Genomic DNA, 27,231 nt, shown 5'->3' with positions numbered 1-27,231 from the left:
TAGGTTAAACTGCTAAGTCTGTTCAAAGTGTCTAACTTCACACTGAAGTGGATGAGGAGCATTCGTGCAGTTTGTTTCCGCAGCTCTAGTGGTAGAGAAGCAATCTCCAACAAGAGGATGCAACAAGTGTCTTGCTGGCAGTAGTACCTCGTGTGAATGCATCTCTTTCTACCTGTTCATACCCCTTAGTTTTGCTGTCCCTGTGCTGTGAGCACAAATCTGTGAATGCAAGTTGTATGTCTTAACCCTGCAGTTTTGGTTGACGTGAGGTCCGATCCTTTGTTCCTGCCAGCAGTTATCTCAGTGCCTCCAATGGAAGAGGTCTCTTTGTTTGCATTTAAAAGTTTCAGTCCTGGTAATGATGTTGACCTGTAGCTATGTGCAGATGTCCTCTTTTGGGTCTGCCTGTGTCAGCACAAGCTTCCACGTGCTTCCTGCACCTTCCCTTGGAAATGACCCTCTTTGGTCTGCTCTGGGGTGGAGTGAGTGCTCTCCATCTGGTTGGAGGCAAAACTGGGTTAGCATAAAAGAATGTAAAGAGTAGTTTGTAGCTGCTCCAGTTTATTTTCACCATAACGGATTACAAAATGCTTTTACACCAGACTGCTAGCACTTCTGAAGGGAGACAGTCATCACAGGAAGAGGGGCAGCTGGTGCTGAGCACGTGTGTGGGAGGAAAACCTCATCAAGCATCGTAGCTGGGTTTGGAAGGGACCTTTGTCCACAACCTCAGTCTCTCCAAGTCTCAGTTCTGTCTATGCGATGGGGAAAAAACCTTCTCACAGGGGTGTTGCGAACATGCGCTAATTTTAGTATATCAGGCGGTTAGGTAATATGGTGACAGCCAGAAAATAATCTATAAGGAAATAGCCTGTTCTGTCGTTAAAGCATGGGGTTTAGGACCATTTTTAGTAGTGAGAATGAAGCAAACTACTGAGCATTGCTTATTCAGTAACACCAGCTCTACTATACCATGAATGGCATCATTTCCTGTGGAAAAAAAAATGTGTGGTCATAAATTAGGAAAGAAGATGAAAGGTTGCACAATTGGACATATTTCTGGTATTTCCTTGTCTTTTAGATCTTGACTTAACATTTTTGACATGTCTGTATATGTTCGTATGTGTAGTGAACTCTTTGTGACCAAGTTTGCAGTTGGTCAGTACTTTCTGTCCAAAGATGTTAAGCACTTTAAAGAGGACTTAAAGGACGTTAAAGCATCTTGCACTTCTGCCAGCATGCTTCTTTAAGCACATTTCTGTCTCCAAAAGTGCTTACCTCTGGTTGTTAAAAATGACTGCGACTTTAACAGAAGGAGATAAGAGGGGAAATGTTTTTTCTAACTTACCATCTTCTAAATCTGCTAGAAAATCATGTCTGGTCATTTTTTGCAGGTCTCACTGATCAATCATTTCCCTGTATTTGTAAGTTTTGCATAGCAACAGGTGAGCAAGAGATACAAAAAAATATAGCTATGAAACCACAGATGTTGTCAGCAAGGAAATAGACCTGGGTTAACTCTCATAATTAGGCTTAAATGATTTTGAAAATGACACTATTTGAAATTATCTATTTCTCTTACTTGCACAGTGTTCAAGGAGTTGGGTGTCTTACTGTATAACAGAGGAAACAGGTACACCGATAAGTAAAAAATAAAATTATCAGAACACCTGTTGGTGACTTCCCAGGCTGCTGATTATGCATCGCTCCAGCTGGTTTCATTTGGAGTTACAAGGATTCAGCAACTCTGACAACCAAACACGCAGTCTAGGGCACAGAAATAAGTCGACGTGAGAAAATGTTGGTCTTTCCAAGTTTGTGTGCCACAGAGTAAACAATGTGTGACTCCCTGTGTCAGAGCAACCCCTTGCCTTGGAGGAAACAAGAGGTGGCTCACCACCCTCCCAGGAAGAAGTTGCCCTTCTGCATTTACTCAGGGCTAAGATCCCGTGTCTGGCCAGCTCCTGCAGAGCCTGTTGTCATACTGCTGGCCTTTGCCCTTCCGTGCACCCACCTGCCTTGTTTGTTAGCCCATCTCACTGCTTTTGCTCTGCCTTCATGAGACTGTTTCTGTCCATAGTATAGCTAGAATAAGCACAGCGATGGGAAATGGCTTTGCCTTTTTTTTTTTCTTGAGGAGGTAAAGATGTGCCTTGTCCAGGCAGTCTGATATTTGAACAGCATCGGGGCTTTTGTTGCTGGGGCCGGGGCGCTCAGTAGTTTGACTTGGCTGCTGTTTTGTTTGTTTTATTCAGCCAGGGGCATATCACAGATCTATTTTTTGATCAGACAGCATTCCTGTACTATAATTCAGAAGCAGCATTCACACAGTAGTTGTGTGAAACGCCTGTTGCTCACTTCTGTACATGTGCTTCTTGCCATTGCCTTCCCTTAGGTACAGCTTACTCTGTGCAAGTTGTAAACTCCAAGGAGCAGGTGCCGTCTCCTAATGTGCGTTTGTGCAGTGCATTGCACAGCAGGACTCAGGTTTCGTCATGGTTTCTGGACATGCTGTAATGTAAGTAAGGGTACTCTGTCTTGCTGAGTAATTAGAATAGTTCACGGTAGCTGAACTTGCAGAGTTTCCTGCGTGCGGGCTGGTGAGGAAAGGGATTTTTCTTTCCAGGCTGAGAGGGCGCTTTGCAAACGTTCTCCAAGTCACAGTGGCAGCTCGCTGTTTGGGTGCCGGACAAAGACGTCATTTGAAAATAGCTTCAAAGTTTAGAGATGGCCCTTCAAGTACTAAGGCTCCCAGATGAGTTAAGTGGGGGAAGTTCACACCTCTCTCAGTGCCGTTGTTTCAGTCTGCCAGGCTGCAGACTCAGTGAGAGCGCAGCATGCAGGTTTTCATAGCGAGAGCTTTTGTCACTCCCAGAAGTGCTAGAAACGTAATTGCTTTCAAAAGGCAAGCCCGGAATCTGGAGGACCCAGTACAACCTGCTGAGAGAACATAAATCATGAGATACTATCGGGTTTCTGTGCTTGGGCTTGCGTGGAGTGAGTTTGCTTTGTGAGCGAATGCCTTTGGAATACACTGGTATGTGTTTTTTTTGTTGATTCTTAGACATAGCAGTAATTGTTGTTGGCTTTGTTAATAGGCATCTATGTTCTGCTCTGTAGTTACTGTTCATGTTTTCTAAAAAGTGTGCAGACAAAAAGAAATATTTGTTCTGCCTTGAAATCATGAAAGCATTTCTGCATTTAAATGGATTGACAGCCTTGATCCAGGTGGTTCCCAGCCATTGTCCCTTCAGATAGGCATGGAGAGAGAGCTGGCCGGTTGTGCTTTGACCGTCGCTGTTTATCTTCACTTAAGAGACAGTGCTTAAAGTGCCAGTATTTACTTGTTTCTTTTTTACGTTAGTTTGCCAACCACTTTTGTCCCTAGCCAAATGAACCATGATGGCAACTGAGAAGAAACTGCCTTTTGTAGACAAGGAATAGCATTTTCAAATGTCCTTATATGGCATGGTTCCCTAAGTTTTATTTTCCAAAGTAGCTCTTGTGAAAATCTGTGGAGCTGGTGCTTAAGTTGGTCTGGGGGGTTTCTGGCATTTTTATCCACAACCCAATTTTAAATGTACTTTTCCCCATCTCCTTAAATGCTTAGTTGATAGGCTCTCCGTTGATAGGAATACTCTTTTGGTATATTTTACATGGAAACTAAAGCAGGAAAAGGTTTTAAGGTAAGCCAGCCAAATAATTTAGGGTCTTTTGATCAGTTTCCGTTAGTATTAAACCAGTAATCTGCCCTATTAGATGTTATTTGAAAGGAAGTCCAGTGTTTAAAGGAGATAAACATACTAGTTGACATTCAATATATCGTCTTAAGTCACCAGCAGAAACCTCGTTGAACCTTGTTGGCAGAGGTGCCTTCTGCAAAGGGTTTCTAAAAACACCTTCCCAGCTATTGGATTAGTTTCTGAAATGCTCTGGCACGTCAATGGGTCTGGTGCCAGCGCTGGACGCCTGGTCCAGCTCCAGTTGGAGCTGAAGAAGGGCTGAGTTTTAAGACCTCTAGGATGCCTTTGTGTCCAGAAGAAACTGAGCACTGGAATAACGTCGTCCAAACTGTGGTGTATTCCAAGAAAATGATGAATATGCTATTTTAATTTGGGGACCTTATATAGCTGAAGTTACTGAGGTATTAGTGCTTAGAAGTGAGAGATCTGCAGCTCTTAAGATTGCCTGGTGCTCAAACAAGTGAAGATTTAAATTGCTTTGAGGTGCTGACAGTTATCACAGCTTTGTGCAAACACACCTTTGCTGGTACTGACAAAACACAAATACCAGTTTCACATCGCTGTGCTCTCCTTGGCTGGTGTACAGCTTAAAACGGTACTATACCTTCACAACTTTGGCAAAGAAAATGCAAACAAGGGGTCAACAGTAACAGTAGCCTGTTATCAAATGGTTGGTATTGACTGCTTTGAATAAAGACAGTATTTTTAAAATAAATTTGATCTGTTATTTGAAAACTAGACATTCAATGCCTTACATCACTCTCACCCCAGGCCACTCTGCTGAAGTTGCACTGGATGCAAGAGCAGACTTTGGTCTGTGATGAGGACAGTAGCAAATGAAGGAAAAATACTATTTTCTTTCTGCAACAGTGAGTTCCTCCAAACATCACAGATAACTGAAAAGTCTGTTTTCAAAACAGCTCTGACCCTATATGCAAATAAAACTTCTGTGATTTCAGCTTTGCTAGAAATCATATCTATTATGCATCTGTGTGACAAAGCACTGGCATATTAATACCAAGTGCTTCTTAAAGAAACTAATTTGAAATCCAGGGTAGGTCACAAGTGACAAGGGGTTGAGACTCCATCTAATCCACATCATGGACCACCATGTATTTTGGTACAACTGTCAGTAACAGCCTACCAGCCTATGAAATTTTCACATTAAGATAAAGAGTCTATTGACAGATTTCAATGTGTTTAGTCTCCTAAGCCTACAGATCGACATTACGGTTGTTGCTGGCCTCTTCTGTGAGCCCCTGCCTGCAACTGTGGAGTTAGAAATGAACAGACAAACTTTGGCTGATATCCTTGGTATTGCAGTGTGGGTATATTAACTTTACTAATTTGTTGGGAAAAAACTGTCACAATTTGGCACTCCAGTGGCAAAACTATCAGTGTTCCCAGCTACTGTTAGTACTGGATTTAATCTCAGTACTTTTGCCATCTGCTATTAAAGCATTGCAGACTAGTAGAGGAGCAGGAGATTGCAATGGCTTTGGGTAGCTTTCAGAAGAGCCGAGCAGATTCTTTGATTTGCCATGATCAAACATCCTGATTGCCACAGCGTAACTCAAGTTCCCTTTTTGACTGAGTGACTGAAGTCTGTTGTGAATTCTTCTAATGAAGTGGTGTGCAACCTTCTTGAATTAAAAATTACAGTGGCTCTGCTCCCTGAGCGGGAGCAGTGCACAACAGCAATGCTGACGGAAGCCTCTGCTGTGGGTTCATGTCTGCTGCCTTTATCCGTTCTACTGGATGTTACCCCCTACGTCTGCTCTAAGGGCAGCAAGGCAGGCCCCAGAGCAGGCACGCAGCACAACCAAGGCCTTTGTCGGCTGTAATATTTTCTCCTCTGACTCCTCTGTTACGTTTCTGTTGTAACATGCAAGATGCTGTGATGATTTGGGTGACTTTTTTTTAGCCTATGACCTGTGTTTGTACCATTGTAGGCTCTGAACGGTTTTGTTAGTTCTGGATTGCTTTGTGGCTCACCTGGGACAGGTGCTTGTCTCCTGTATCTTTATCAAGCACTAAGCTCACAGGCATTGCTCAGTAAATAACTTCAATGCAAGGTAAACTCGCCTTGCCGCTGTTACAGTTCTCAGTCTTCCAAAAAGCCAGTAGATGGGGTGTGTGCAATTCCTGTGCAAAATCATTGCACTTCTCAACCCAAAGATCCGATTTTAATTTTTACATTTTTATTGCAGAGAGTCTTCTTTTTTGCTGTTAGAGATGGCCCTCCACATGAATCACAAAATTAAGCACCCTTGAGTGGAAGCACCCAAAATTCTGGATTGATAATTACGCATTAAATGCTCTGAGTGTGATCTACTGTGCACCTTGCAACACAGTTAGGTCTTTGAAATCAGGGTATGAATTTTTATCATACGCTTTTTTCCTTTTTTTTTTTTTTTTAACTTAAACTAGTAATGAACTAGGAAAGTACTGGATAACTGAAAATAGACTGGGTTACCACAGACTTCTGCTTAACTTGAGGTTGCAGTATTAGGTGTAGATGCCATGGAGCCAACTATGAAATACACTTCCTCTTTTTGTGTGTGAAATAGGAAGGAATCTAAAACAGGACATGAGTGGGTTTGGGACAAGTGGGTCCCTGAGTTGTCTTCCTCATGGGACGTCACAGCAGAGCAGAGCATGAACCAACATGGAAATAAGCTGGTCCAAGGTCATTTATGTCACTCAGAATGAAACTGTTTAGAGATGGAGTCCTCTTAGGTAGGTCCTAGGTGTTTATACCTGATTTGTGATGGAGAAACATTCAGATGATTTGTAATAATTAACCAAGGGAACTCTGCTAAAACACAATCCATGTATGACATGTATGCACATAAGGAGGGAGTATCTTGCCAAGAAATAAGTTAAAATTAGAATACTATATCAGAATTCAGTTATCTTCTGAGAAGAAGCCTGAACACTGATGGCCAAGATCTACAGCTGAAGTCTCCCAAGAGATTTTGGGAAGAAATAATGTGCGGACACACATACGCTCTCCTCCAAGCTATTAATGCAGTTGCGGGAATGTAAAAAATCTTCAAATGGCAGAGTAGCCTCAATTAATTCAAAAGAAAAGTTTAATAGTGGGGTATCACAGAGTCCTGAAAGCACCAGTTTTGCTCGTGCCTGTGATGAAAGGGGCAAATAACATGAACCTAGTGCTGCCTTTCAGATGAGAACCACAATAGACGTATTTTAATCTGGTGTGGTGAAGTGTGCCCAAAATACTCTGAGCATTTAACAGTGCTTGCACAAATGATTCACTTTCCTAGCAGTCTGATTTTGTATTATAGCGTAATCTGTTTCCCCTCTGTCTTTAATGTGCAATTCTGCTGAGCGTGCAGTTCACATTGGCTGCCTCGGGCAGACTGCAGGTCAGCTTTTGAATGTAGGAGAATTCAAAACTTTAAGTATTTTTGTATATGGTTAATGGCAGTTGTGCAAGTACAAAGACATTGCTTTATGAGCAGATGTGGTCTAGGTTTACATTTATGTCCACATTCAATTCTTAAGCTTATTGCAGTCGAGGGGAAAAAAAAATCAGGAGCTCAGTGCAGTCTTTAACAATCTGCTTTGGTAGCTGGCCAGTCCACTTACCCTTGCGTGAAGCACATGCTAGGGTGGTTCTTTCTTCCATTAACTCTTTGATGCTGAGGAACAGGGATGATTCACATGACATGGAAGGGGGGCGGGGAATTAAAATAAATGCAAGATTAGCAAAAACTTTGTACTCACCTTGCGCCAAGCCAGGAAGGGATTTGTGTACTGTGGAAATGATTAGATTGTAATGTTTGCTGGACTGCTGTGGCGGACGAGGGATATTTGAGAAGGTGATCCTGCTCTGCTGGAGTCTGCAGGGGGAGTGGAGGGCAGCCTTTCCACTTGGAGACTAGAATTGGGTTGGGCACTTTCTGGTTAGTCAAAAGGGTTGCTGGCTGTTGTTTGGGATAGCTCAGCTGTTTCCCATGTGACATGGCTGCATTTCCTCACTTCTTGCCCAAGCTGGTGCTGGAGTTTGGAGTAGAAGGCACTTTGCCAGCATCGCTCCTGTCTGGTTAAGGACTTTTTTTGTTGGACTGGGAAGAGATGGGGAGGAATCATATCCATGCATGGAGAAATGGTGATGAGAGGCGGTGCAGAGGGAAGGCCACATATCTCTGCTTCCCAAGCGCAGAAATAAGCAATGCCAACATGGGAGCTTGTTTGTAGCACCTCAGCTTGGCCCAGCCAAACGTCCATCGTGCAGTGAGCGGAGTGGGGTGGGACTTCCTTGCAAGGTGATTAATGCGATCTCCAGATGCTACGAGGGGGAGCCATTCATGAGCAATGTTAGGAGCTTTTTTCCCAGGGTTAAATACTGTGCTGTCCTCCTTTAAACCAGAGAGATGAGAGTCCGGGAGAAGGATATGAAAAATAGATCAGCTTAAATTGAAACCTGGCGTCTGGAACACCTCAAACTTTGGCAGACCTCAAGATAATACTTCAAAGTTGTTCAGCCCCACAAGGTACAGTATAATTTTCTGTTTGGTGAATGTATTACTCGGGAACTGGAGTCAGTCTTGGGGCTTCCTTGTGTTGGGCACTGTCACGCTAGCTAGAAGATAGCTCTTGGCTGACCTGACTCTGAGCCTGCATGCTCTGAGCTGCTTTACATGCCTGTTCTTCATCTCCCCAGATATTTAGCAGTAAACATTTACCCTGAATTGGTTTTACCACATTGAGCAACAAAGTGTAAATATACCTGACCCTTACTGAACCTAACTGTCTTTACTCTCCTGAAATGATAGTCCGTATTTTAAAATAGTTAAAGCCAAAGCAACTTGAATATTCCTTATTTCATGACAGCATGAAAGGAACATGGCTTCCTAATTACCTGGAAATTCAAATGTATATAGGGGCACTTGGAAAGTGCTGGGCTCCCTCAGCTCCCTGCAGTTTGGCAGGTATCTGCCTCCTTACTTGATTGGGTCTGGGCACTGAAGAGAAATTTAGCACAGTGGCTTATCTATGAATTTACCATTCTGGCATTGATGGGGTGATTGCCTGAGTTTAGTGCTCGGAGGCAGAGAACATCTTCCTAAGGGCAATGAGTGCCTGTAATTCTCACCGTAGTACATGGACCTGCTTTCTCTTTTGGTGGTTTACTAGGGAGAAAGCAAGTCAGCCTAGTTCAGTTTTTTTTAGCCACGTGTGTCCGGAGCTCATTCTGAAATACGATTAATACATGCCTGCACGTAGGTAGGATTTTAGGTTGTAAGATTACTAATTGGTTTCAATGTTGTGTGCTGCTTGAATGTTGTGGGTTTTTTTATCTAAGGTAAAAAGAACATCATTACTTTTAGCTTATAACAAAAAACACATTTTCTCTTAAATGTCTTGATATGAAGTAATTTAAACTACATTTCTGCACAAATAATTTCCAAGAGATTGGCTGTCAAGTACGATAAAAAAAATCTGCACTTTTGCAGGGACCCAATGAGACTTTGCAAATTTAGATTTATTCTTAATGTTAAATGTGGTTGAAGATGCCATTTTTTAAACAGCACTTTTAGAAGTAGTTAGCTTAAAAGTATAGCAATTCAAAGCACAGAGGGAATGATTTTGAAGTGTAAAGTCTTGAAACACAACGCAGAGGTTGACAGTTTCACTACAATTAGAAGCAAGGCAGGCACAACTCCCACTTCTGAAAACTTTCCTATCGCACTGCTTCCTCTCTTGGCCTAGAAAACCTCAAAAAAACCCCACCTTTGAGTGGCTTTGCTTATTGACTTAACATAGTTATACTCAATAGCATTAGGAGACAGAGCAGAAAGGGCTGCCAAATCTGTCTGTAAAGAATAATCTTTACAGAAAGCTTTACAGGGGTATTTTTTTCACATGCTTTCAGTCTCCTGAGAATGCTGCTTTTTTGAGGAAAGTGAATTTTAGGGTGGTTTTTTAAATTTTTTTTTAACAAGGCTTGTTTTGTTAGGAAACCACTCCCTTCTGCTTCTGCATTTAGACTCACTGCTAATTGCCTTTTGGTCGATGACATTTTCCATGAATTGCCACATTCTCCCACACTGTTACAACTTCACACTGATTATGTTATGTTATGTGGCACTTCTGCCTGCTGCCTTTGGGAGGAGTGGCTGAGAGAAGGATATGTGTACCTGGGAAAGTCCTATTCATTGCTTTCTGAGAGAAGTTAGCTGGAACCGAGTTTTGTAGCTGCTAAGATGTGGCAGAGGCTGTTCCTCCCAGACTAGGATAGGTGGCTAGGTGTCGTGGTTTAACCATGACACTAGGGTACATGGGATCAGGAGGGCATCCTGTTACTGTATTGGTTTAAGTGCCACTCTGCTGTGTGCCGCTGCCGAGGATTTTGCGTAAGAAATCATGACAAGGCAGGGTGTGGTGTGTCAGACTGATATTTTTCTTCCTAGTCGCATGCTGTAGTGGAAAGCCAACCCCAAACCCTGGTGCCGGAGAGGGTTTGGGAGGGGGCAATCTTTGCAGACACTTCTGGCTCACTGAGCCCCTTAGGATGCCCACCGAGCCCGAGCTACAAGCCTGTTTTTCTTCTAGGACCTGGGGGTGGCTCAGGTTTGTCCTCAACCCAGCTCTGTCCTCTGCAGCAAAACTTGCCGGAGCAGCTGAATGTAAGATCACTGCTGATTGAAGCTTGAGTGCTGCCGACACAAGAACTGGATGTAGCAGAGTTGTTCAGCACAGCTAATCCACTTAAACTGTGGAGCTCATCTGCTGATCTGCAGGGGTGACGGTGCTCTTAGGTGGGATAGCTAAAGAGGCTTTGGCTTGAGCTAGCGCTTCAGGGCAATCAAAACCTGCAGCTAGGGCTGAGGATCTGGTTACACTAAGTTGGCCCTGACCCAGCCAAACGTGGTTAAAAGTGAGAGGTTAGGTGAGATAAACCCCTCTACTTAAGGCTTGCCTTAGCTCAGGAGCTGATCAACGCATTGAAGTCCTTTTCCAATCTAATTGCTTTGATCAAAGGTAGGGCTTACTCAGTCTGTGAACTGGGATGAGCTTTGCCAGTAAAAGCCCTTTTTTTAACTAGGATAATTACATCCACAATGCTAGCAGGTAAGGTTTCTGCTTTAATCATGTCACTGCACATAAGGGTACAGATCTTTTACAGGTAGAAAAACTGTGATTTCTGACATAGTAAGTGCGGTTGGGTCCCGCCTACGCTGTGGCTACTGGTGGCAGTGCAGGATGAGCAGCTGGTGTTGTAACAGGATCTCTGACTACATTACTCTGTTGTCCAGCCTGTGACATGAGGGTTTTTTATCTCAAAGAGGTGGTTAAAAAACTCAGGTCCATCCGACATCCCACCAGAAGTGCTGGCTACAGGCAAGCCCAGCGTGGCCTTTTCTGCCACGTGACAGTTGGCAGGGGTGGCTGCAGCCCACAAGAGCAGGCAGTGGGCACTGCTCTTGCCCTGCTGCCATTTATCCTGGATAAAACCTCTATTTGTTCAGTCTTACCCTTTTTTGTGGTTGAGGGGAAGCGAGGGGGAGTATGAGGAGTAGTGTGCAGTATGCATACACTGCTGAGTCCTCTGCTGTCCTCCCTGTGGTACTAGAAGGCATCTGCAGAGACTAAAACTTGGTTGTCTTTTGTGACAAAGGCTCGTAATGTTCCTGCAGACCAAATTCTTCTCTGCAGCTAATCCTCGCTTGCTGCAGGGAGGTGGAAATGGGAGTGCCGCGATTCCAGTCCATTCTGGTCCCACTGCAAGCCGATGCAACCAGGGACTACTCTCACACCACCCACGTACCACTCGTACCCCTGGGTAGAGAGACCTGCTCCCTCCTTTCCTTCAGCAGCAGAAAGAGACAGAAACGAAGGCAGGACTCCAACTCTCTCAGAATTTCAGGAAAGGCTAAAATTGGTCTGTTGGAGTAAGGAGAGAACCAGGAAACAGGAGCACCTGTGTTGCATAGCTTTGGGCAGGTCAATTATCCCTTCTCCAGTGAAATTCCCCTTTGCATAAGGTATGAATAATAATACTCAACTTACCTTGCAGGGGTGTTACAGAGTGTGCAGTTAATTTTTTATTTTTTTTTAGTGTTTGTAATATGTAAAACCCTAAATGAGTGCAAAGTATTATTGCGATTTAATTTTATTGAGGGTTAAACATTGGTGACGTGCCCAGCTGAGCATTTGCTGGCAATGAGCTAGGCAAGTGACCAGCAGCAAGCGTGTTTGGCAGCAAGCAATGGACAAAAAAGGAAAACGGGCTAACTTATTCCAGTCCTATGTATTTTTTTCTCTCTTACCACTGTACATTTCCCATGAAGCAGATGGAGGTGATCAAAATATCAAATTGGAACTCTATATTTTAATAGACTTAAATTTTACTGTATAAAAGGCAAATAAAGGTTAATGGCATGAAAATTTGTCTTGTAGGAGGGTGAGAGAGTGGAAGTGCCTCCAAGCATGCCCTGAATGCTCCTTAAATAATAGCTCTCAGAAACAGATCGTACCTGAGTAGTTAGGTGGCTGATTTTTCACTGGGGGGGTAGCATGCCAAGGGTGCCGGTTCCTGCACGTTTCGTGCTGCAGCTGATGAGGGTTTTACATTGGAGTGGAAACATGTAGGGAAATCACTTGGACAAGGTTGGTACCCCATGGCAACAGCATGAGACAGGGTCTGTGCAGGGGGTTTGTGTGCAGGCACATGTATTGGGGGGTGCTCCTGTGTTTGAAACATGAGTCGGTGCCAGACTCCGACGTGTTTCTGTGTTGGAGCTGCGGAGTGTAAGAGAGGGAGAGACAGCGTGTGTGATTTCTCCAGCTTGCTCTAATTTCGCGTGAAATGGAGGCTTTCCAGTGGTGGGGTTACTCCCAAGTGCAATCGCACCAGCAGGTTTCACGTTGCACCTCGGCGTGCGTGTGGCTCCCATGCATTTTGTTACTGCCTGCTCATTCTCGTTAATTTTTATTAGGTGTGAAATGCAAAGCCTTGTCCTAATTACTACTGGTAGATGATAGCACAGCGGAGTAACAATCTTCCAATAATCAGGGCTATCTTCTGCCCTTGGATAATTACACACCAGGCTCACTGGAGCCAGTGTATTCCTGGTAGGGAGGAAGAATTTGGCCCACACTTTCTCTGTATGTGTTAATTCAACGTCTTTGCTCTGTGACAGTGTCCTGAGGGACAGGTCCAAAGGTCAGCGAAGCAGAAAAGGATCTTTCAAGTGTCTTCTTTTACGCTTTGGGCCAAAGTCTGCATCCTACCCTTGTTCTCATTGCGTTTGAAAACATTGCTTGGACCTGGCTTTTCTCAAGGTTTGCTTTTTTCCCCACATCTAAAATCTGTCATGGTCATTTACCCAAACACAGTGACAGTATCAACTCCACAGTTAACTTCTCATTCAGTTGTGTTTCTGAAAATAACAATTGCTGCAAGAAAACTAATGGTAGAGATGCAGCATATGTTGCACATAATAATAATTTATTGCTTTTTATTTTAAATTACAGTATAAAACTTAGGGGGCAAATCTCAAATCCTGTGAAATTTATGGCGCAATGCCAGTTTATTTGAAAGAGCTGTACATTTGTCCCTACATGTTGCAAGTCCTTAAGTACAATTTCCTTTCTTGCATGCCACTCACCTTTAAGATGATACTCCTTTTTTGGCATTATTAATTATCATTATTGTTGTTGCTGTTATTATTCCAGGAGATCTGTATGGGAGGAACGCTGAAATCTGAATTAAAAATAGCATTTTCATGTCCTCCCACTCACTGTACTTCGTGCACAGAATGCCTTTTATAAATGCAGACTTGCTGCTTGGCTAGATAAAAGAAGCTGTCACTTCATTTCCATAACGAAGTCGTTCCCAGGAGAATTTCATTGTTTTAGCAATAAAATTTTTCTAAAAGGCCTTTTATTTTGCCTGAGAAAGGTAACAGAAATGAACTTCTGAGTGGTTATTCCACAAAACAGTTAGGAGAAAGCAAGACTGTCTTGATTTGATGTAAGGAGATTTGTATGTGTATGAATTCCCTTTCGTGTAAGATGAGAATAAATTCCTAACTGAAAATCAAGTTAGAGCCCACCCTCCCCTTACACAACATCACTTTTTTTTTCCTTCATTGCAGAGACATCACACGTCTTTATCAGCACTCTTCTGAATAAACTTGGTCATATCCTTAAGTTCAGCCCTATTTCAAAAGCCACTTGCATGACTTCTGATTCAGATGCGTCCCTGAATTAAAGACGGTCATGGATAATCATTACCAGTTATTACAATGTGTTGATTTTGTTAGCAGGTATGTCCTTATTCTTGGGGAGGGATGATCACTGTATGCTGTATTGAGGCTGAGTGCTCCTTGAAGCAAGGACCATGCTTTTGCTCTGTGTACGTATGCTGTCGAGCACAGTGGCAGGCCCAGTCCTTCCTTGCCCACGTGCAGCATGCTGCCACGGCCTCTCTCACTACTTCTCCGGAATTTCTCGCCCCTTCTCTCAGCTGGTCAGTGTCCCATGCCAGCATGACGTTCCTTTTCTCTGAATACTGAACGTGCTAAAGCATGTCAGAATTAGAGCATCAAAGAAGTGCTGATATAGAAAGCATACACAGTAAGCGAAAGGTCCTATGGCTTGTGTTTAGTTCTCTCCTTTTTTTTTCTTTTTTGGGGGGCTATCTGTCATTTGTCACCCATTTTGAGCAATGTTTGCATTTTGCTAAGTATGAATTGACGCAATTACCACTTCAGTCACCATAGACAGCCTACTACTATAGGTAGGTACATGTAATCAGGATCAAAAGGGAAGAGGAGAAAAACATTTTCTTCATAATCAAGAAAGCCTTTATAGATTCGGCATCACACTTAAAATTGCATTGTATTGAAGAAATGCAACAATTTCGGAAATTATTATTTATAGGAAGGTTTGTGAATTCAGGATGTGATATTCTGACTCACCCAACAGCAAACATGTTTGCACTCTGGCTGGTATGACTCACGCTGGCATTTGTCTTAAGTGTGGCAATTGTTTTAGCCCTCAGCTTGGTGTACGATGAATGAAACGGCTGAGGTCCCCTGTTGCAGATTTACTACGTGCTGCTACGCTGGTAAATCGCAGGCTCAGCTGTAGAGTATTTCCTCTAACACACACACACGCACAAACATGCACATACACACACATACACTTGCGCCCCCCCCCCCCCCCCCCCCCCGCCTCCCAAGTAATACTTTACTGTAAAATACTAGATTCATAGAAAGGAAATGCATAATTACAGTGCTGGCTTTTGCACCACATAAAGCAGCCCACATCAAAAGATGTTTGCCATTAATGTTTCAACAGGTAATCTCTGGATTTACTGCCAAGCTGTGTTCCTGTTCCTTAGCGCTCAGTGTCGAAATCGTTGAAATCTTTGTTGTAAGCCAGCATAGTCATCTTAAGCCTGCAAAAAAGTTAGTCAATAGTGCCTTTGTTTTCCAGCACTGTGTTTCATGTTGCATCAGCAGCGCAGAAGATGGCCACGCTGGAAGCGGGGAGAAGGTTAAGGGTGGGTTCTGGGCTGGCTTCCTAAGGAAGCGTGGCTCACGTGGGGGCATTGTTTGTGCCTGCGCCCCTGTGTGTGTCCCCAGCCTGGCAGGTCATGTTGCTCGGGTCCTTCTCAACCCAACCTGCTGCACAGGTAGAGGCTACAGGGGAGCTGCTCCCTGAAGGCTTTGTGTAAGTAGGCAGACGAATAGCTGTGGGAACCCGTGGCTGAGCCCAGTGAGGCAAAGGCCGTGGCCCCAGCTCAAATCTTACTGGCACCAGGGAATCGGTACGGTGGGCATCCACTGAGATTACTGCTGCTGTCAAAGATCAAGCCTTTTTGCTGGTATTTGTTAATGCTACAACCTACGGAACTATCTTCTTCAGGTGGTTTTGTCTTTGGCTTGTTAAAACACTGCAAATAAACAGAACCTCAGCCATCGGTTTTGGTGCTGCTACGCTTTGGGACTCACAGCATTTGTATTCCCCCTTTGACACCGTCTGTTTGCGGGAGAGCTGTGGCCGTCATCTGTGAGATGTCTGTACGTTTAAAAAAGGCCTAGCCCTTGGGCTCATTCTCATCTGTAACAAGTTACAAGGGTGCTGCAGTTCTTCAAATACGCAGGAGGCTCATTGTCTCAACTCAGGGCTGAGCTGCATTTTTTGCATAATAGCTTCCACAAAAGAAAAAGAGAAATATTTATGTCATGTAACAGAAGCAGCCAGAGTGGTTATTTTTATTGCTTATATCTGTTCAACATTACTGGCTCTGAGCCTGAATTATTATGGACCATTTGCATTGTTTTTCCAATCTCTTCTGCTCAGAAGACCTGTAGGAATGACTGTGTTACAAACATGCAGGCAATAGGGTTGTTTTTACTTAAAACATCTCTGTGAGAATGAAGAAAGTTGGCATGCTAAGAGAAATGTAGATCTGTGTTGAAGTTCCTCCTCCTCCCCCCGCTGTTCCTGCTTTGATAGCCATGATAAATTGGCAAATAGGGGGTGCTGATGTTAATGGGATGATGGATTTTTATTAAAAAATGCATCATTGGCATCTGATAGGAGGTATTTGTGAAGTATTTTTCTTCTTCCAGTTCTGTGCTGTTGCTTCTTAGGCAAAACAATCTAGACACTTTCCCCTGTTAGTTTTCTTTTCACCTGGTGGCATTGTGTGTTGCACCCACTGCCCACCTCTTTACTTGCTCTTTTAATACCTTATGCTGCATTCTCTTTGTGGGGAAAATCCTGCAGAACTTAGAAACTAAGCACAGTAAGTGAAGCACAGAACTAAGCACAGTTTAACCTCAAGTCTTGCTGTAAAAAGTAGGTATTACTGAAGTAGAAATAATGAGTATCGTCGTGATTGCTGTCATTTGTGGAAAGGTGGTGTCTCAGAGGTCCTAGTCAGATTTGTGTTTGTATTGATATTAGGCATTGTGTAAAAGGAGAGTGTGAGTTTGAGCTGGCATGCGTGTTTTTATATTTACAACCCTGTGGTGATGAACCTTCATCTATTTTCTGATCTCTTGTTCCGAGGTGTTGGGTTTAAGGAATGGGTAATGAGACCGGCAGGGACTGCTCTGGGAACAAAGTTGCTTCCATGGTTTCCAAATAGCAGGTTTGCAAGGACAGGATATCCAGTGAGTAGGGCTGAAAAATCCCATTCCCAGTCTGCTTGCACAGGTTAATGCTAAAACAAGGGGCGGTTTACCTGAGCCTTAAGTCGGGAAAAATAGCTGCTGTGGATGAAATAATGATGAATAATGTTTTTTTAGATTAAATCTTGGGACACCGATTTCTAGATGACTAACAGTGAACATTAGTTGTGCAGAATCAGTGGTCATCTTCAGCAGTGGCTCCTGCAGTGGAGGGTGTGAGGTGCAGCCTTACATCTTCAGCTCCACATGCTGGTCCTGTCTGTCTGCTGTTTGCAGACAGATGTTCCCATCCTGCAGCCCTTCATTTTCCTGGTGAGTAAGCACTTGCACTGGAATTGCCATTCACACAGGAAAGATGCCCTGGGCTGGGACGGCCCATGGATGTGTTCACAGAGCTGAGGAAGGTAACATGTTCCCCCTACTACAAATTGCGGGCCAGGATGTATTGCCTCCTTGTTTGAGCCCCATGATCTGCATGCTGTTTTTCTGGTTTAGGACCTGCAGGATATGCAAAGTGCTGACAACTTGATTTACTATTCCCTTACACCCAGATACAGTTATTCACCCTGCACAAAGTGGGTGTAATGCCTTGTGAAGTTGGGCATTTCACTATGGGCCACATGCAGAGCCATGGGAAGTGCTTGTTTACGTGACAAAGCTGTGGAGAATGAAGCTTCAAATGAGGAATGGATGCTAAACAGAAATCTGTGATGCCCGCCTGTTTTATGCAAACAAAACCTCTTTTGTGCTAAGGTGATATTCCTTCACCATAGCCTTAAAGTAGGCATAATTGTGATTTATGTCTTTTTTACACTAGTAAAACAGTTAATGTAAAGATGACTCAGCCCCATCAGGAGCAGCCTCTACACTAGACAAAATGTCAGGAGATTTTCAGATGGGTAATGTTTGGCATGGCTGGCATAGAGAAGCTTTTCTTAACTTGAAATCTAAAAGATAGTTAATTGTTGGTTGATTTGTGGTTGGTTTTTTTTTTCATTTCCATTAGAATCTTTTTTATATGTGTAAAATCAGCTAAATCTGTTGAAAATAATTTAGAAGTTTTTCTCTGACATGATAGATAATATGCACATTAGGTAATTGAAAAAGCACACGCTCCAGGAAGATACAACCTTGCCTTTCCCATTTGCGGTGGACAGGCTTGAACCTGTCTAAAACCGTTTCATGCAGAGGGAGAATAAAGGAGGAAATGAATTACAGTTTTATTTGAGTTGAAGGATTAGTTGTAGGATAATAGCAAACAACGAAACAAGTTGGGAACAACGCTGCTGTCTCTTAAACAGTTTTATTAGCTTATGCTGATTTGTGAATTAGGAAAACCAAATTACCTGATGCAAGAGAGCAAGGAATGGCAATTAAAAACCTGCAGGAAAGGACTAGAAAAATGGTGATCTCTCACTGCCTGCTCTTCAAAGCAAGATGGAGAGCATGACCTTTTCTTGGAGTAAATACAGGGTATTGCATGGAGCCAACTTCTGGTTTTCAGTTTTGCCAGTTTGCAGTTGCTCACTTGTACTATGGTCCTTATTTGTTGATTGCCCTGGGGTCCAATTTTAGTATCTAAATACTCCTAAGAAGTACTTCCACGTTCTTTGATTTGAGGTCTGTTCACCTCTCAATTACACTTCTAATCTGTCAACTCAATGTCCTTTTTAGCACTCAAAGGCAGGGCTGTGCTGTGATATTTGAATAGCCATAATGCTGTGGAACCATGAAAAACAGCTTCCTTGTGTAACATTTCCCATTTATAGCCAAGATGTGATTGGTAACTGTGTATGTGGTAATGATTCATTGATCATGTTGAAACTTCTGTTGCAAAGTCTGGTTAAAACCTAGTTGTACTGCAAACCGGCCTTCGCTGATGGTCCCTCCAAGTTATGATGCTTTTGTGTGTTCCAAGAAGAGCATGTCATCACAGCCCATTAGACCTGCATAGCAAAAAGATCATCCCAATTAGGGAATGAGTGCTCTGCTCTTCAGGCAAGGATTGTGGTTCAAGAAGTAGTGTATCTCTCCCTGTATGTCCTGAAGTTTGTGCCATGGTGTCTTTAAATCTTAAGCATAAAAATGTCTGGGAACATTTGCAGGCAGACGTGCCTTGCCCCTTGCAGAAAGAAGTGCCTACGGGTAAGGTCAAGTGAGCAAGTTGAAGCAGATTAAACTAGCTTGTGAATTTACAGCGCATCATCTGCTCCATAATAACTGGCTGTGTGCATGGTGCAAAGGCACCCTATGGTAAATACAAGGTCTCTTGCCCTTTTTTCCCTGAGGGCTAGGCTACCTTGCTTCATGTCAGCTTTCCTGTGAAATAAGAGTGCATGAAGAAGTACATCTGCCACAGAGTACCACTGCACTGTATCGCACAGATGCTCCTTGTGACTTGTTCCTGTGTCCACATGCTAGCAAGGGTCTGCAAGACAAATTCCAGACTGATAGCGAGATAACTGCATACTTAGCACGCAACGCTTGCTCCTGTTTATGTGATCGGAGCCCTTGTGTAGGCAATTGGAGCTTGGTTTAACTTGAACAGAATCAAAATCCTAGTCCTGCCTGTTGAAGTTAGTGGAAGGACTTTCACTGAGCGTGGCGGATTTCAGCCGGTGTTCCATACTGCTGACTCTCCAGGGAGGCTCGGAGGAGTCCGTGCAAGCAGGAGCTGCAATATATGGTATGGGAGACAAGGTGTGCATGGAGTAAACTTCCCTACTCTTACTAAAAGTAATCGGAAGCCATCTAATTTTGGCATTAACATTAAATTTTTATCGTAGTTTTTTGGACTCCCATTTTCAGGTTCCCCTGAATGTTGAATGACAAGAGATGAAGATTAAAAAATTGAATTTTTAGGAGATTTTTGGACTGCCAGATTATTGGGGAAAAAAACCCCAAAATAATTTTGAAAATGCTGAAATGTTTCATTTTAACACTTAGAAACAAAATGTTTTGCGTATTTTGACCTTGGTTTTTTGTTTGTTTGTTTTTTTTTAAATCTTGAGATTCACATAATTTAAAGAGAAAATAAATGGCTTGAAAATAAATTGTTTTGGGTTAAGCAGAATTTTAAGGGTTGACTTAAAAATAGGTTTGGGGTTTTTTTCTCTTTTTGGTCTGCTTTCTAAAGTTAAAAAGCTTGTGAGATCATGTCTGATGGTATGATCCTCTGTCAGATAAGCGGCAGAGTCCCATTTTAGTAGAGGAGAGAAGCTGTTGACCAAATTCCTGGAAGTGTAGCCAGGGCCTGGGTATCTGAAGGATCTTGAGGTTGCAGTGCCTCTGTCACACAGGAGCTGTACTTCCAGCTCAGAGTCTCTTAAGCTGGGAAGAATTTGTAACAGGTATCTTGCATTGCTACAGTCCATCAGGGAGAGGACAAAGACACATGTAACTGAGACTAGTGGTCATCATCATTATTGCCAGGGTGCCTTGGAGAGTCCCAGCCAGCTGCATGCTGGTTCATGGAGGCTGCTCTGTGATGGCTTAGCCTCAGCCAGTAAATGCTGGAGTAGTCTTACACCAAAGCTGGATCAGCTGGGCAAATACTGGTTTGCATTTTGGAAGGTTTTGTTGTTGTTGCTTTGTATGTTCAATCAAAACAGACTGTGTCAGGGCTGTAAACTTTTTTGAATAGTTATCATTGTGTTGCCTTCCCTCTGCTCTTCACCCATGAACTGCTCTTGTCCATCTGTCTGACTTGTTTCCTGTCTTCACGTAGGGTGAGATTCATCTGCATTCATCTGTCGCCATCTCATCTGAGCTCAGTGTCTAGACTCACTTTATGGAGGGAGAGGAGCAGACCTTTCTAGAGAGTGATTCATTCGGTCCTAAAGCAGATGCTTAAGATAGATCAAATTAATCATTTTCTAGATTGCCTAGTTTCCTCCACTGAAAGTAAAGAGAGCTTGCACTGTCTCAGGTGTAGACTTTTGTCCTGCACATGTTTTCGGTTCAGGGACATGGATTCCACCACAGCACTGATAGGATGGGATCCATGTGCACAAATGCTGAAATTACATGTGAAATGTTTGAGGAGCCTTTTGTAAAGAAGATAGGAAAGGTTTCTGGCACAAAGTGAAACTAAGAATTTAGGAAGCACAAGTAGACCATGGGAACCTGGCTGAAGGAAAAAGTGTTCAATTTGGGCCCTGTGGAAATACACACTCTATTTTAAGTATTCTGCGCGGAGTTCACATAAAATGAAGTGCAGCAGTTTTCCCGGACCCCAGTAAAAAGGCTGAGGATAGTCTGATACCTTGTACAGTAGGTCAAAAAAATAAAGAGTTGGTCCACAAAGAAATTCTGTCCAAAAAAAAGTATGAAAGAACTGCACGATATTAAAAATCTCAGATGTGAAAAATACTTCCCACTGAGGAATAGCAAGTGTGTGTGTTTATGTATTTTTGGTTTCAGTACTCCTCTGTTGCAATATTACAGATAACCACAGAAATAGATAGGTGTTTGCGTCCCCTTAGAGGAGTTCATTGAGAAGAAAAAACTTCCTGTGTGGGTCTCTCTGCACACCGTGGGCTCTGTTTGCAGACACTTTTCAAAACAACAACACTGAGTAGTTTTTTCTTCCTCTTGTTATGGCAACAGAAGTATCCAAGAACTATTTTAATTATGTATCTGCCTCAGCAACTCTGAACTGGGTTTTAATTGTTGGTAATAAGAAGTACAGAGCAAATGACTCTTCCTATCCTAGATCAGTGTTTGATGTACACTCACTCTCTGCTGGAATCGCCATCCTGGGAGCTCATTAAAAATGCATTTGCTTCAAGGAGATGTAGGAATCAATTGTTCATTTGCTAAACAGCTTTATGGATATTCCTCTTTTATTCCTTGCTTTCCTTTCTTACTTTGTTTTGCTTTTCTTTTACAGCTCTATCTTACTTCATTTGAAAGAGGAAAGCCAGTGAGGACCTGTGAACAATCCGGCAGTTTGTGAAAAATCTTCATGCTAAAGGATAATCCAGAATTCCCCGAAGAAGAACATAGTGAATGTTGTGAGTTCCTAGCAGCGATAACGTGTACTTGCAGTTGTGTCTTTTGGGGGGTGGTATCTGCACTGTAGTGTTTGCTCCCATTCCTGTGATGTACTGAGCATCTTTTCACTTTGCTGAAACCAAAGGCAGGTAGGTGTGTCTGGCTGTGTCTGCAAAGCCAGATGTGAAGTTCTCTCCCTCTCTCTTTTTTTCTTTCTTATAATGTCTTCAAGGGCAGAATAGTGTTACCTAAGGAAAGATGTTGGGTTCCTTTTCCTTGGACTGCCGCAGTTACTTAACACATTACCATTGCTTTTTAGTTAAATATGTAAGCCTGCATTTGAAGGGCTTGTGACTGTGTAACCTAAGAAGAATGAAGAATATTATGGATAACAGTTCAGCAATCTACAGGTCAGATTCAGGAGTTTTCTACACGCTCATACAATGGCTGAAATTATTTGGCCACTTTCAAATTAGAGGAATGCAATTGTGGTTATTTGTGCCTGGTATTCCAAACTCCTATTGCTTTGATCAATTAGTTGTATTAGTTTGAGTATTTTCAATACAAATGCTCCTCTCAGAGGTTTGTGTTCATGGGATTTGGAGCAGCACACCTTTCAGAGGGAAACACAGTCATATAACCAAGACCCTGATCCAGCTGCAGCATTTAATAAAAGAAACTGTTCCCATGAGGGATGGCTAAAGAGAAGGCAGAAATATTTTTATGTTCATTGTTTTTCTCATGAAGCCCACTGCTTTTCTGGGTTGAAATGGGCAAATGTGTTAAGACCAAATGTAAACATCCTCACAAACAGAGGAAAACAAGAATTCTCTGGCTGCCAGGTTTGAAAATAATCCTTATTTTTGTCTTAAGAAGGAACCATGGGAATTTAAAAATTATGTAAGGTAGTATTTAAATCCTTAGGCCAAAAGTATGCAGTGGTCCTTCAAGACGTTAGTAGTGATAAAACAGCTGCAGATTCTTCTAGTTTGAGCAAATTAGGTCTTGCACTTTCCATAAATTTAGTATAAATATATTTTCTGATTGCTGGGTATGCCATCTAGCTCCCTGAAATTTGGATGCCCTCCTTCGCTCTGCTTTTCCCTTTGGGTTCAGGCAGCAGACTGCGACAGAGTCTAAGCAGTGCAGCTTTCCCAAGAGCCACTTGCAAAATAAAGGTTAGAGAAGACACTGAAAAATCTTCATCATCTCTCCCTTTTCCCACATGCTTTGATCTACAGTGAAATAGTTAACAAAGCTGACATTTGGAGTTGTTAGTTACTAGTACCACTAAGCTGCCAAGTTAGTAACTCATTAAGATGAATAAGGGGCCTCTGAGACCTGGAGCTTCTCACTCTCTATGTAACCAAGCAGATGTGGCCATATCAGCTTATTCCCACACTTGGAAAGGCTTCTTTGAAACCACAAGGGCTTACTTTGCACGCTGACATCCTAGAGCAGAGGAGGGCAGTCTTAAATAATAATAATAATAAAAAACTGTCCTAGCATGCAAAGCTGTTGGGATAACAGGAGATGTTTGTTCAAGATGTTGCAATTACCTCCCCTGATTGCAACAGCAGCACCACCTCATGCCAAGGAGAGCGTTCCCTGGGTCCTCTAAGGTGTGTGGTGTGCCAGATCAGCCAGATAAACTGCATGAGAGAAGGAGGCAATCACCAGCCGTTACAGGGGTTGGAGTATCTGTCGAAGATGCTGTTTCTGTGATTATTACATTCTGCCCTGTCCTAAACGGTTTAAAATGAGCCCACTTAAAGTGCAGCATGGTGGTCTGCTATTGTGGTGCCAAAGCCCCGAATTATACTCCTGAGGCCCAGGTTTGTGCGGAGGAAGCAGCACTCTTCTCACCAGGTACAGATGGAAAGAAAGTGCTCTTGAGAACGGCTCTCACCCTGGCATCGGGGAGTCATTCGTAGGTGATGGAGAGCTCTTTAGAGGTTCCTCTTGTCACCTGGCTTCTGCTGGGAGGACAGTGCTGCAAGGAGGAGGCAGTCGGCCAGGCTCCTCCTCTCCCCTCCCATCTTTCCTTTATCCTCTCGGGGAGACAAGAATACCAGAGATGAGGAGGGATGGTGTTTCTGCTGAAAGGAAATGCCGGCGTATAATGATTTTACTGAAAAATAACTGCTCTCTCTTCCCTGAGTGTTTGCAGGGTCTTGTCACGTTAAGATGTGCGGAAGGCAATCAGACCTTTCCCATTGCAAGCGGTAGCTGCTCCCATCCCTTCCGCCGCCTCCTCCTGCCACCCAGGCAAATTTCAGAGGAAGGGGGGTGTGAGGAGGGAGGGGGGCAGTAAATTGGGACCAGCATCTTGTATCCACCTAGAAACTGCCTGTTTACTAAACAGTACAAATTTCTCGCTCTCCTCGTTCCGATGAAGCACATTTCTGGAATAGCAGAGCTTGTACAAATCGAGTCCATATTCCTCTTTTGCAGAGAGAAAAAGGGATGTCAGGAGGATTTGTTAAGGAGGAACGTTTATTTCACTTAGCGAGGGGTAAAAATGAAGCGAGGTGAGGCTCCTTTGCTCTTGCAGGGGGGGTACCTTGCAAATTCCAGCATACAGTTTTGTAGTTTTCTGGTAGTATTTAGGTATCCTGAGGGGTTTTTTCCATCCTGAAAACATACGTCGCAGCTTTTTCAGAGTGGTAGCCGCACAAGCACAAACACATTCTGACAGGAGCAATGAATAAACTCTTCGTGTTCCTCACTCGCAGGCATTTCTTCACTTTTTTTTTTTGTGCTTATGTGAAAACCTCTGGCACAGTTTGTGGGAAATGGAAAATAAATCTCTGAATCCAGTATGTGTCAATAACTAAAACATCTCCAGTTGATCTCGTATCTATAGCTGTTATTTTGGGCAAACTGCAGATGGCAGGATAGTAAACATCCCCGCTTCTCGGTCCGACAGGCTTTCCGTGCCCACCTTTGGTGGGAACCTGCCGCCGTAAGAGCTGACCCTGGAGAGAGTCTTGGGGACTGCAGCCACACAAGGCTTAGCCCTGGTCCTATCCCATTTTTTGAGCTGCCGCCTCCTTTCTCCACTCCTTGGCCCTCCTTGCTCTTTTCACCCTGGTCCTATCTCATCTGTACTCCTCTGGCTGCCAGCTGTTTTTCCTGGCACCTGGACTGCGGTGGGGCTGGGAGCGACAGCTCCTGGAGCTGATATCAGTGCCGCTTTCTGAGCCTCTGGCCAGGCTGGCAGCTGCCCGGGCATACCCTCTCCCCAGAGCATCACCTTCTCCGCCTGCCCACACTGCCGCTGCGGCGGCCCCTTGGAGAGGAGGCACACACAAGTAATGAAAATTGAACATTAGCGAGCCTTTTACGCTGGTTTTGGGTGAGCGGCTGTCTCCCGCGCCTTGAACCTCAGCGCTGGGTTTGTGGCATGGTTGGAAGCGATGCCCAGTGTCTGTTCAGTGATGAGCTGTGCACACCTTGGAAGAGTGCGATGGGAAGTTTTGACAGATGGCAGCCTTAATGTTTTTGAACGTCTTCGCTTTTGAATCGCTTTGGTATCCGTATGCTAAACCACTTCATGGTTTTCTACGGAAATTACTAGGCTGCTGACAAAAGAGAGCTGTGTGTGTCCATTCTTCCAAATAACTGCCCAGTGCATGCCACTCGGTATTTATAGGGAGAGGGAAAAAGGGAAGAATCGCTGTCATTTGAGAAATGTCTCTTAGAAATGGCAGTAATTTATTCCCAGGCATTATTCTTCATTAAGAGCTACAGACAGCTGCAGCTTCCCTTTAAATAGAAATTGCACTCTGTAGGCATGCTATACATAGGGCTTCAGGTTTCTGACATTTCTCTGCCAAAAATCAGAAGTATTTCTCACCAAATAAATGTTTATTCAGAAAGTCTTATTTCCTGGCTTTTATTTCACGTCACATGCTTCCGCTGGCCAGACAAGAACGGCTCAAGGCTGACGTTTGGGAGAGGAAGCTGAAATGGTTTAGGTCTCCTGCAGGGCTTCAAAAAAAAGTCTCTGACCGTAACTCTGGGCCTTCAGTTTGGCACTTTATTTTAACTAATGAACATTAGATTAAAATGGATGTTGCAGAAATACAGCGGAGCTACTGTGTCTGTGCAGAAGCGAAGGCGGTAGGTGTTTCTGTGCATCAGGTTGGCTCACCCCTTCTCCCGGCCCCGAAGCCACCATCCTCTGAGTGCATGGGTGGCAAACCTGCCTCAGGGGGCCCACAGCAACCGAGCTGTTTCGACGGCGGGGGATCTCCTGTATGGTCAGTGTACGGGCACCTGCGGACAGCGTGTGAGAGCTGGGATGTGTCTGCTTGCCTCAGCCACCCAGCAGAGGTGGCCAGGGTGGCTTTGAGTCCTGCAGAAGGATGTGCAGTGATGAGGCCCTAAGCCACCAGTGCTCAGGGACCGACTAGGGGCCAAATGCCTTTTTATTCACATCTGTGCAGCTTCCTTGGATTTACCTCTCTCTTCTCCACATTCCTGCTGGCTGGCTCCTCGACTCACAACTTCCTAACCTGTCTTTCCCTGCTGTTTTTTCCAGCCTGGACTGCTGAGCTTCTTCCTTCTTTGTCTCCAGGGCTTATCTGCTGGATCCACACTTTCCATTCAGTGTCCCAGCCCCTAGCATTCCAGTAGATGACTTTGCTGTTGTAGCAGCCCCAGTTGGTTGCCTTTTGTAATTTGTGGCTGTGCTGTTCCTGTCAAATACAAGATGTCTTCCTCCTCCTCTCTTCCCCTGGCTCTCCCTGAAGCCCTAAGTTTATGGCTTACAGTATGCAATCTGTGTATTAAAATAATTTTTAGTTAGGTCATTCATTACTCTCTTGCTTTCTTCTCAGCCGATACAGCTTCCAGAGAACTGAGAAGTTGTAATTTCTCCAGGGCTAAAATCCAAGTCTTTGATAGGCAGGCATGATGCCTGGGGCCACTACATGTTGCTACCGGTTGTCAGCTTTGTAAAACTTACCCTGCAGAGCAAAGAAATCTGGGCACAAAGATTGTTCTCTTCTCTTACCGTGGCAAGCTGTAGTTTCCCAGTCTGTTCTGCCTTCCTTCATTGTCTTCCAAGCAAATGGCTGTAAGATTATGACTCCCATGTTTGGACTGAGAACAGCTTTTGCCTGAGCAAACAGATTTCTCTTTGGCAGCCACTTTAACTGCTGCCCGAGCTTTTCCCTGTCAGCCTTGTTTCATGGTTTGGCGTTAGAGAAGTCCAGACCGTACTAGCGCAGTGGAGCGAGTAAACGCAGCAAGGAAGGCAGGTGAATGTGTTTGTTAATGATTACAATACCAGGGTGGTGGCA

The 27,231-nt window shown here is 43.7% G+C and overlaps 1 protein-coding gene across 7 annotated transcripts in view; it reads left to right on the top strand.

Annotated features, from left to right (window-relative positions):
• Positions 1 to 27,231, top strand: part of ATXN1 (ataxin 1) — a 370,404-nt gene that overhangs the window by 261,955 nt on the left and 81,218 nt on the right. For 5 of the 7 annotated variants that reach the window (XM_075052096.1, XM_075052100.1, XM_075052097.1 and 2 more), the window contains one exon: positions 21,819 to 21,942. The gene's annotated coding sequence lies outside the window, so the exon portion shown is untranslated. Of the gene's footprint in view, positions 1 to 8,142; positions 8,267 to 14,027; positions 14,048 to 21,818; positions 21,943 to 27,231 lie in introns of those variants that run through there. The other 2 variants (XM_075052095.1, XM_075052101.1) reach the window with 2 other exon arrangements.

This window comes from Buteo buteo, chromosome 20 (assembly GCF_964188355.1).
Source record: "Buteo buteo chromosome 20, bButBut1.hap1.1, whole genome shotgun sequence".
Taxonomy (NCBI): Eukaryota; Metazoa; Chordata; class Aves; order Accipitriformes; family Accipitridae; genus Buteo; species Buteo buteo.
Note: the sequence above shows the minus strand (reverse complement) of the source record. Positions and strands in the feature narration are given on the sequence as shown.